This window comes from Oncorhynchus keta, chromosome 17, assembly GCF_023373465.1.
Source record: "Oncorhynchus keta strain PuntledgeMale-10-30-2019 chromosome 17, Oket_V2, whole genome shotgun sequence".
NCBI lineage: Eukaryota > Metazoa > Chordata > Actinopteri > Salmoniformes > Salmonidae > Oncorhynchus > Oncorhynchus keta.
In genome coordinates this window covers 61292342-61306515 of record NC_068437.1, presented here as the reverse complement: position 1 = coordinate 61306515, position 14174 = coordinate 61292342, and positions in this window count along the sequence as shown.

Genomic DNA, 14174 nt, shown 5'->3' with positions numbered 1-14174 from the left:
TGTAGTACGCATCACACACTTCATGATGTAGTACACATCACACACTTCATGATGTAGTACACATCACACTTCATGATGTAGTACACATCACACTTCATGATGTAGTACACATCACACTTCATGATGCAGTACACATCACACTTCATGATGTAGTACACATCACACTTCATGATGTAGTACACATCACACACTTCATGATGTAGTACACATCACACACTTCATGATGTAGTACACATCACACTTCATGATGTAGTACACATCACACTTCATGATGTAGTACACATCACACTTCATGATGTAGTACACATCACACACTTCATGATGTAGTACACATCACACTTCATGATGTAGTACACATCACACACTTCATGATGTAGTACACATCACACATCATGTAGTACACATCACACTTCATGATGTAGTACACATCACACACTTCATGATGTAGTACACATCACACTTCATGATGTACACATCACACACTTCATGATGTAGTACACTTCATCACACACTTCATGATGTAGTACACATCACACTTCATGATGTAGTACACATCACACTTCATGATGCAGTACACATCACACTTCATGATGTAGTACACATCACACTTCATGATGTAGTACACATCACACACTTCATGATGTAGTACACATCACACACTTCATGATGTAGTACACATCACACACTTCATGATGTAGTACACATCACACTTCATGATGTAGTACACATCACACACTTCATGATGTAGTACACATCACACACTTCATGATGTAGTACACATCACACACTTCATGATGTAGTACACATCACACACTTCATGATGTAGTACACATCACACTTCATGTAGTACACATCACACTTCATGTAGTACACATCACACTTCATGATGTAGTACACATCACACTTCATGATGTAGTACACATCACACTTCATGATGTAGTACACATCACACACTTCATGATGTAGTACACATCACACTTCATGATGTAGTACACATCACACTTCATGATGCAGTACACATCACACTTCATGATGTAGTACACATCACACACTTCATGATGCAGTACACATCACACTTCATGATGTAGTACACATCACACACTTCATGATGTAGTACACATCACACTTCATGATGTAGTACACATCACACACTTCATGATGTAGTACACATCACACACTTCATGATGTAGTACACATCACACTTCATGATGTAGTACACATCACACTTCATGATGTAGTACACATCACACACTTCATGATGTAGTACACATCACACACTTCATGATGTAGTACACATCACACTTCATGATGTAGTACACATCACACTTCATGATGTAGTACACATCACACTTCATGATGTAGTACACATCACACTTCATGTAGTACACATCACACTTCATGTAGTACACATCACACTTCATGATGTAGTACACATCACACTTCATGATGTAGTACACATCACACTTCATGATGTAGTACACATCACACACTTCATGATGTAGTACACATCACACTTCATGATGTAGTACACATCACACTTCATGATGCAGTACACATCACACTTCATGATGTAGTACACATCACACACTTCATGATGCAGTACACATCACACTTCATGATGTAGTACACATCACACACTTCATGATGTAGTACACATCACACACTTCATGATGTAGTACACATCACACTTCATGATGTAGTACACATCACACTTCATGATGCAGTACACATCACACTTCATGATGTAGTACACATCACACTTCATGATGTAGTACACATCACACACTTCATGATGTAGTACACATCACACTTCATGATGTAGTACACATCACACTTCATGATGTAGTACACATCACACTTCATGATGCAGTACACATCACACTTCATGATGTAGTACACATCACACTTCATGATGCAGTACACATCACACTTCATGATGTAGTACACATCACACACTTCATGATGTAGTACACATCACACACTTCATGATGTAGTACACATCACACTTCATGATGTAGTACACATCACACTTCATGATGTAGTACACATCACACTTCATGATGCAGTACACATCACACTTCATGATGTAGTACACATCACACTTCATGATGTAGTACACATCACACACTTCATGATGTAGTACACATCACACACTTCATGATGTAGTACACATCACACACTTCATGATGTAGTACACATCACACTTCATGATGTAGTACACATCACACTTCATGATGTAGTACACATCACACTTCATGATGTAGTACACATCACACACTTCATGATGTAGTACACATCACACTTCATGTAGTACACATCACACTTCATGATGTAGTACACATCACACTTCATGATGTAGTACACATCACACTTCATGATGTAGTACACATCACACACTTCATGATGTAGTACACATCACACTTCATGATGTAGTACACATCACACTTCATGATGTAGTACACATCACACACTTCATGATGTAGTACACATCACACTTCATGATGTAGTACACATCACACTTCATGATGTAGTACACATCACACACTTCATGATGTAGTACACATCACACACTTCATGATGTAGTACACATCACACACTTCATGATGTAGTACACATCACACTTCATGTAGTACACATCACACTTCATGTAGTACACATCACACTTCATGATGTAGTACACATCACACTTCATGATGTAGTACACATCACACTTCATGATGTAGTACACATCACACTTCATGATGTAGTACACATCACACTTCATGATGTAGTACACATCACACACTTCATGATGTAGTACACATCACACACTTCATGATGTAGTACACATCACACACTTCATGATGTAGTACACATCACACTTCATGTAGTACACATCACACTTCATGATGTAGTACACATCACACTTCATGATGTAGTACACATCACACTTCATGATGTAGTACCCATCACACACTTCATGATGTAGTACACATCACACTTCATGATGCAGTACACATCACACTTCATGATGTAGTACACATCACACACTTCATGATGCAGTACACATCACACTTCATGATGTAGTACACATCACACTTCATGATGCAGTACACATCACACTTCATGATGTAGTACACATCACACTTCATGATGTAGTACACATCACACTTCATGATGCAGTACACATCACACTTCATGATGCAGTACACATCACACTTCATGATGTAGTACACATCACACTTCATGATGTAGTACACATCACACACTTCATGATGTAGTACACATCACACACTTCATGATGTAGTACACATCACACTTCATGATGTAGTACACATCACACTTCATGATGCAGTACACATCACACTTCATGATGCAGTACACATCACACTTCATGATGTAGTACACATCACACACTTCATGATGCAGTACACATCACACTTCATGATGTAGTACACATCACACACTTCATGATGTAGTACACATCACACACTTCATGATGTAGTACACATCACACTTCATGATGTAGTACACATCACACTTCATGATGTAGTACACATCACACTTCATGATGCAGTACACATCACACTTCATGATGTAGTACACATCACACTTCATGATGTAGTACACATCACACACTTCATGATGTAGTACACATCACACACTTCATGATGTAGTACACATCACACTTCATGATGTAGTACACATCACACACTTCATGATGTAGTACACATCACACTTCATGATGTAGTACACATCACACTTCATGATGTAGTACACATCACACACTTCATGATGTAGTACACAACACACTTCATGATGTAGTACACATCACACTTCATGATGTAGTACACATCACACTTCATGATGTAGTACACATCACACTTCATGATGTAGTACACATCACACACTTCATGATGTAGTACACATCACACACTTCATGATGTAGTACACATCACACACTTCATGATGTAGTACACATCACACTTCATGTAGTACACATCACACTTCATGATGTAGTACACATCACACTTCATGATGTAGTACACATCACACTTCATGATGTAGTACACATCACACTTCATGATGTAGTACACATCACACTTCATGATGTAGTACACATCACACTTCATGATGCAGTACACATCACACTTCATGATGTAGTACACATCACACACTTCATGATGCAGTACACATCACACTTCATGATGTAGTACATCACACACTTCATGATGTAGTACACATCACACTTCATGATGTAGTACACATCACACACTTCATGATGTAGTACACATCACACACTTCATGATGTAGTACACATCACACTTCATGATGTAGTACACATCACACTTCATGATGTAGTACACAACACACACTTCATGATGTAGTACACATCACACTTCATGATGTAGTACACATCACACTTCATGATGTAGTACACATCACACTTCATGATGTAGTACACATCACACTTCATGATGTAGTACACATCACACACTTCATGATGTAGTACACATCACACACTTCATGATGTAGTACACATCACACACTTCATGATGTAGTACACATCACACTTCATGTAGTACACATCACACTTCATGATGTAGTACACATCACACTTCATGATGTAGTACACATCACACTTCATGATGTAGTACACATCACACACTTCATGATGTAGTACACATCACACTTCATGATGTAGTACACATCACACTTCATGATGCAGTACACATCACACTTCATGATGTAGTACACATCACACACTTCATGATGCAGTACACATCACACTTCATGATGTAGTACACATCACACACTTCATGATGTAGTACACAGAACAGGGCTCGGGCAGCCGAGCGGAAATGGAGGAAAACCGCCTCCCTGCGGACCTGGCATCCTTTCACTCCCTCCTCTCTACATTTTCCTCCTCTGTCTCTGCTGCTAAAGCCACTTTCTACCATTCTAAATTCCAAGCATCTGCCTCTAACCCTAGGAAGCTCTTTGCCACCTTCTCCTCCCTCCTGAACCCTCCCCCCCCTCCCTCCTCCCTCTCTGCAGATGACTTCGTCAACCATTTTGAAAAGAAGGTCGATGACATCCGATCCTCGTTTGCTAAGTCAAACGACACCGCTGGTTCTGCTCACACTGCCCTACCCTATGCTCTGACCTCTTTCTCCCCTCTCTCTCCAGATGAAATCTGTCTTGTGACGGCCGGCCGCCCAACAACCTGCCCGCTTGACCCTATCCCCTCCTCTCTTCTCCAGACCATTTCCGGAGACCTTCTCCTTACCTTACCTCGCTCATCAACTCATCCCTGACCGCTGGCTACGTCCCTCCCGTCTTCAAGAGAGCGAGAGTTGCACCCTTCTGAAAAACCTACACTCGATCCCTCCGATGTCAACAACTACAGACCAGTATCCCTTCTCTCTTTTCTCTCCAAAACTCTTGAGCGTGCCGTCCTTGGCCAGCTCTACCGCTATCTCTCTCAGAATGACCTTCTTGATCCAAATCAGTCAGGTTTCAAGACTAGTCATTCAACTGAGACTGCTCTTCTCTGTATCACGGAGCGCTCCGCACTGCTAAAGCTAACTCTCTCTCCTCTGCTCTCATCCTTCTAGACCTATCGGCTGCCTTCGATACTGTGAACCATCAGATCCTCCTCTCCACCCTCTCCGAGTTGGGCATCTCCGGCGCGGCCCACGCTTGATTGCGTCCTACCTGACAGGTCGCTCCTACCAGGTGGCGTGGCGAGAATCTGTCTCCTCACCACGCGCTCTCACCACTGGTGTCCCCAGGGCTCTGTTCTAGGCCCTCTCTTATTCTCGCTATACACCAAGTCACTTGGCTCTGTCATAACCTCACATGGTCTCTCCTATCATTGCTATGCAGACGACACACAATTAATCTTCTCCTTTCCCCCTTCTGATGACCAGGTGGCGAATCGCATCTCTGCATGTCTGGCAGACATATCAGTGTGGATGACGGATCACCACCTCAAGCTGAACCCCAGCAAGACGGAGCTCCTCTTCCTCCCGGGAAGGACTGCCCGTTCCATGATCTCGCCATCACGGTTGACAACTCCATTGTGTCCTCCTCCCAGAGCGCTAAGAACCTTGGCGTGATCCTGGACAACACCCTGACGTTCTCAACTAACATCAAGGCGGTGTCCCGTTCCTGTAGGTTCATGCTCTACAACATCCGCAGAGTACGACCCTGCCTCACACAGGAAGCGGCGCAGGTCCTAATCCAGGCACTTGTCATCTCCCGTCTTGATTACTGCAACTCGCTGTTGGCTGGGCTCCTGCCTGTGCCATTAAACCCTACAACTCATCCAGAACGCCGCAGCCCGTCTGGTGTTCAACCTTCCCAAGTTCTCTCACGTCACCCCGCTCCTCCGCTCTCTCCACTGGCTTCCAGTTGAAGCTCGCATCCGCTACAAGACCATGGTGCTCGCCACGGAGCTGTGAGGGGAACGGCACCTCAGTACCTCCAGGCTCTGATCAGGCCCTACACCCAAACAAGGGCACTGCGTTCATCCACCTCTGGCCTGCTCGCCTCCCTACCACTGAGGAAGTACAGTTCCCGCTCAGCCCAGTCAAAACTGTTCGCTGCTCTGGCCCCCAATGGTGGAACAAACTCCCTCACGACGCCAGGACAGCGGAGTCAATCACCACCTTCCGGAGACACCTGAAACCCCACCTCTTCAAGGAATACCTAGGATAGGGTAAGTAAGGGTAAGTAATCCTTCTCACCCCTTCTCCCCCAACAAGATTTAGATGCAAGTGGCTGTTCCACTGGTTGTCATAAGGTGTATGCACCAATTTGTAAGTCGCTCTGGATAAGAGCGTCTGCTAAATGACTTAAATGTAAATGTAAATGTACATCACACTTCATGATGTAGTACACATCACACACTTCATGATGTAGTACACATCACACACTTCATGATGTAGTACACATCACACTTCATGATGTAGTACACATCACACTTCATGATGCAGTACACATCACACTTCATGATGTAGTACACATCACACACTTCATGATGCAGTACACATCACACTTCATGATGTAGTACACATCACACACTTCATGATGTAGTACACATCACACACTTCATGATGTAGTACACATCACACTTCATGATGTAGTACACATCACACTTCATGATGCAGTACACATCACACTTCATGATGTAGTACACATCACACTTCATGATGTAGTACACATCACACACTTCATGATGTAGTACACATCACACACTTCATGATGTAGTACACATCACACACTTCATGATGTAGTACACATCACACTTCATGATGTAGTACACATCACACTTCATGATGTAGTACACATCACACACTTCATGATGTAGTACACATCACACACTTCATGATGTAGTACACATCACACTTCATGATGTAGTACACATCACACTTCATGATGTAGTACACATCACACACTTCATGATGTAGTACACATCACACACTTCATGATGTAGTACACATCACACACTTCATGATGTAGTACACATCACACACTTCATGATGTAGTACACATCACACACTTCATGATGTAGTACACATCACACACTTCATGATGTAGTACACATCACACTTCATGATGTAGTACACATCACACTTCATGATGTAGTACACATCACACACTTCACGATGTAGTACACATCACACTTCATGATGTAGTACACATCACACTTCATGATGTAGTACACATCACACTTCATGATGTAGTACACATCACACTTCATGATGTAGTACACATCACACACTTCATGATGTAGTACACATCACACACTTCATGATGTAGTACACATCACACACTTCATGATGTAGTACACATCACACTTCATGTAGTACACATCACACTTCATGATGTAGTACACATCACACTTCATGATGTAGTACATCACACTTCATGATGTAGTACACATCACACACTTCATGATGTAGTACACATCACACTTCATGATGTAGTACACATCACACTTCATGATGCAGTACACATCACACTTCATGATGTAGTACACATCACACACTTCATGATGCAGTACACATCACACTTCATGATGTAGTACACATCACACACTTCATGATGTAGTACACATCACACACTTCATGATGTAGTACACATCACACTTCATGATGTAGTACACATCACACTTCATGATGTAGTACACATCACACTTCATGATGCAGTACACATCACACTTCATGATGTAGTACACATCACACTTCATGATGTAGTACACATCACACACTTCATGATGTAGTACACATCACACTTCATGATGTAGTACACATCACACTTCATGATGTAGTACACATCACACTTCATGATGTAGTACACATCACACACTTCATGATGTAGTACACATCACACACTTCATGATGTAGTACACATCACACTTCATGATGTAGTACACATCACACTTCATGATGTAGTACACATCACACTTCATGATGTAGTACACATCACACACTTCATGATGTAGTACACATCACACTTCATGATGTAGTACACATCACACTTCATGATGTAGTACACATCACACACTTCATGATGTAGTACACATCACACTTCATGATGTAGTACACATCACACTTCATGATGTAGTACACATCACACTTCATGATGTAGTACACACACACACTTCATGATGTAGTACACATCACACTTCATGATGTAGTACACATCACACTTCATGATGTAGTACACATCACACTTCATGATGTAGTACACATCACACTTCATGATGTAGTACACATCACACACTTCATGATGTAGTACACATCACACACTTCATGATGTAGTACACATCACACACTTCATGATGTAGTACACATCACACTTCATGTAGTACACATCACACTTCATGATGTAGTACACATCACACTTCATGATGTAGTACACATCACACTTCATGATGTAGTACACATCACACTTCATGATGTAGTACACATCACACTTCATGATGTAGTACACATCACACTTCATGATGTAGTACACATCACACACTTCATGATGTAGTACACATCACACACTTCATGATGTAGTACACATCACACTTCATGTAGTACACATCACACTTCATGTAGTACACATCACACTTCATGATGTAGTACACATCACACTTCATGATGTAGTACACATCACACTTCATGATGTAGTACACATCACACTTCATGATGTAGTACACATCACACACTTCATGATGTAGTACACATCACACTTCATGATGTAGTACACATACACACACTTCATGATGTAGTACACATCACACTTCATGATAGTACACATCACACTTCATGATGTAGTACACATCACACTTCATGATGTAGTACACATCACACTTCATGATGTAGTACACATCACACACTTCATGATGTAGTACACATCACACACTTCATGATGTAGTACACATCACACACTTCATGATGTAGTACACATCACACACTTCATGATGTAGTACACATCACACTTCATGTAGTACACATCACACTTCATGTAGTACACATCACACTTCATGATGTAGTACACATCACACTTCATGATGTAGTACACATCACACTTCATGATGTAGTACACATCACACACTTCATGATGTAGTACACATCACACTTCATGATGTAGTACACATCACACTTCATGATGCAGTACACATCACACTTCATGATGTAGTACACATCACACACTTCATGATGTAGTACACATCACACACTTCATGATGTAGTACACATCACACTTCATGATGTAGTACACATCACACACTTCATGATGTAGTACACAACACACTTCATGATGTAGTACACATCACACTTCATGATGTAGTACACAACACACTTCATGATGTAGTACACAACACACTTCACAATGTACACATCACACACTTCATGATGTAGTACACATCACACATCACACACTTCATGATGTAGTACACAACACACTTCACAATGTACACATCACACACTTCATGATGTAGTACACATCACACATCACACACTTCATGATGTAGTACACACAACACACTTCATGATGTAGTACACATCACACTTCATGATGTAGTACACATCACACACTTCATGATGTAGTACACATCACACACTTCATGATGTAGTACACATCACACTTCATGATGTAGTACACATCACACTTCATGATGTAGTACATCACACTTCATGATGTAGTACACATCACACACTTCATGATGTAGTACACATCACACACTTCATGATGTAGTACACATCACACTTCATGATGTAGTACACATCACACTTCATGATGTAGTACACAACACACACTTCATGATGTAGTACACATCACACTTCATGATGTAGTACACATCACACTTCATGATGCAGTACACATCACACTTCATGATGTAGTACACATCACACTTCATGATGTAGTACACATCACACTTCATGATGTAGTACACATCACACTTCATGATGTAGTACACATCACACACTTCATGATGTAGTACACATCACACACTTCATGATGCAGTACACATCACACTTCATGATGTAGTACACATCACACTTCATGATGCAGTACACATCACACTTCATGATGTAGTACACATCACACTTCATGATGTACACATCACACTTCATGATGTAGTACACATCACACATCATGATGTAGTACACATCACACACTTCATGATGTAGTACACATCACACACTTCATGATGTAGTACACATCACACACTTCATGATGTAGTACACATCACACACTTCATGATGCAGTACACATCACACTTCATGATGTAGTACACATCACACACTTCACGATGTAGTACACATCACACACTTCATGATGTAGTACACATCAAATGTTTTGGGTAGCCTTCCACAAGCTTCCTGCAATAAGTTGGGTCAATTTTGGTGCATTCCTCCTGACAGAGCTGGTGTAACTGAGTCAAGTTGTAGGCCTCCTTGCTCACACATGCTTTTTCAGTTCTGCCCACAAATGTTCTATAGGATTGAGGTCAGTGCTTTGTGATGGCCACTCCAATACCTTGACTTTATTGTTCTTAAGCCATTTTGCTACAACTTTGGAAGTATGCTTGGGGTCATTTTCCATTTGGAAGACCCAAGTGTTAACTTCCTGACTGATGTCTTGAGATGTTGCTTCAATATGTCCAGATCATTTCCCTCCCTCATGATGCTATCTATTTTGTGAAGTGCACCAGTCCCTCTGCAGCAAAGCACCCCCACAACATGATGTTGCCATCCCCGTGCTTCACCGTTGGGATGGTGTTCTTCGGCTTGCAAGCCTCCCCCTTTTCCTCCAAACATAACGATGGTCATTATGGCCAAACAGTTCTATTTTTGTTTCATCAGACCAGAGAACATTTCTCCAAAAAGTATGATCTTTGTCCCCATGTGCAGTTGCAAACCGTAGCCTGGATTTTTTATGGTGGTTTTGGAGCAGTGGCTTCTTTCTTGCGTTTCAGGTTATGTCGATATAGGACTTGTTTTACTGTGGATATAGATACTTTTATACCTGTTTCCTCCAGCATCTTCACAAAGTCCTCTGCTGTTGTTCTGGGATTTGCACTTTTCGCACCAAAGTATGTCCTGTAAACAGTAGCTATAAAAAGTGATTGATTTGATTGGCTGCATAGATTTCATGACTAGAAGCTCAAATTATGAAATATGTTTTTTTTTGTAAATTGAAATTTGCTATCGTAAATGTTAGCAACACCTCCGCCTTTGCGGGATGCACAGGGATATGGTCACTAGTGTAGCCAGGAGGAAGGGCCTCATTTAAAACAGTAAATTCATCAGACTTAAGCCATGTTTCAGTCAGGCCAATCACATCAAGATTAAGATCAGTGATTAGTTCATTGACTATAACTGCCTTGTAAGTGAGGAATCTAACATTAAGTAGCCCTATTATGAGATGTGAGGTATCATGATCTCTTTCAATAATGGCAGGAATAGATGAGGTCTTTATCCTAGTGAGATTGCTAAGGCAAACACCGCCATGTTTAGTTTTGCCCAACCCAGGTCGAGGCACAGACACGTCTCAATGGGAAAGCTGAGCTGACTACACTGACTGTGCTAGTGGCAGACTCCACTAAGCTGGCAGGCTGGCTAACAGATTGCTGCCTGGCCTGCACCCTATCTCATTGTGGAGCTAGTCCTTTCTTTCAACACTACATTTGGTCATTGGTAAACATAGGAAGACCCCACTGCTGAAGGAGACAAGAAAGCCTGATTTGAACTTCTCAAAAACCTAAACAAGCCTAAATACTGGGGAAATGTTCTCTGGACCAATGAAACAAAATGAGTTATTTGGCAATACAGATCTCCGCTGTGATAATTTACTGACGACCAAATGAAGATGGGGAGGTTTGATAATGCTGCCTCTGGTACTGGGGGCCTTGACATGCGCAAGACAACATGAAATTAGCAGATTATCAAGTGTTTTGGAGTCCAATTTTAAACCCAGTGTCTAAAAACTGGTTCTCCGTTGAAGGTTTTGGGTCTTCCTGCAGGACAAAAACCCAAACGCACATCAAAAAGCAAACAGCAGTGCCTCTCGAGTTATGCAGCGGTCTAAAGCACTGCATCGCAGTGCTAGAGGCATCACTACAGACCCGGGTTCGAACCCGGGCTGTATTACAACTGGCCATGAACGGGAGTCCCATTGGGTGGCGTACAATAGCCCAGCGTTGTCCGGGTTAGGGGAGCGTTGCATAGAGCCGCTCAAATATTTCCTTAGGTAAGGGCATACTTAAGGGTTTTTACAGTAGCTTGAAAGGCATGTATGGCATAAAGATTGACTACCTGGTTACCATGGAGATAGCCCGTCAAAGAGATTGCATTTATTTTGTGAGAAAGCAACATTTTATCATTTCTATCAAGATAACCAAATAGCTTCCGAAGATAATAAACCATTATCTCTGTAGTTTCCTGTATTTCCTGTAGTTGCGTTTCTTTTACTTTCTAGCAAGGCAAGCTAACTTACAGAGTAGCTAATTTGCTGAGTAGCTAACTTACAGAGTAGCTAATTTACAGAGTAGCTAACTTACAGAGTAGCTCATTTGCTGAGTAGCTAACTTACAGAGTAGCTAATTTACAGAGTATCTAACTTGCTGAGTAGCTAATTTACAGAGTAGCTAACTTACAGAGTTGCTAACTTACAGAGTAGCTAATTTGCTGAGTAGCTAACTTACAGAGTAGCTAACTTACAGAGTAGCTAATTTACAGAGTAGCTAACTTACAGAGTAGCTAACTTACAGAGTTGCTAATTTACAGAGTAGCTAATTTGCAGAGTAGCTAATTTACAGAGTAGCTAATTTAAGTAGCTAACTTACAGAGTAGCTAATTTACAGAGTAGCTAACTTACAGAGTAGCTAATTTACAGAGTAGCTAACTTACAGAGTAGCTAATTTACAGAGTAGCTAATTTACAGAGTAGCTAACTTACAGAGTAGCTAATTTGCTGAGTAGCTAACTTACAGAGTAGCTAATTTACAGAGTAGCTAACTTACAGAGTAGCTAATTTGCTGAGTAGCTAACTTACAGAGTAGCTAACTTACAGAGTAGCTAATTTGCTGAGTAGCTAACTTACAGAGTAGCTAACTTACAGAGTAGCTAATTTGCTGAGTAGCTAACTTACAGAGTAGCTAACTTACAGAGTAGCTAACTTACAGAGTAGCTAATTTGCTGAGTAGCTAATTTGCTGAGTAGCTAACTTACAGAGTAGCTAACTTACAGAGTAGCTAACTTACAGAGTTGCTAACTTACAGAGTTGCTAACTTACAGAGTAGCTAATTTACAGAGTAGCTAATTTGCTGAGTAGCTAACTTACAGAGTAGCTAATTTACAGAGTAGCTAACTTACAGAGTAGCTAATTTACAGAGTAGCTAATTTACAGAGTAGCTAACTTACAGAGTAGCTAATTTGCTGAGTAGCTAACTTACAGAGTAGCTAATTTACAGAGTAGCTAATTTGCTGAGTAGCTAACTTACAGAGTAGCTAACTTACAGAGTAGCTAATTTGCTGAGTAGCTAACTTACAGAGTAGCTAACTTACAGAGTAGCTAACTTACAGAGTAGCTAACTTACAGAGTAGCTAATTTGCTGAGTAGCTAATTTGCTGAGTTGCTAACTTACAGAGTAGCTAATTTACAGAGTAGCTAACTTACAGAGTAGCTAAT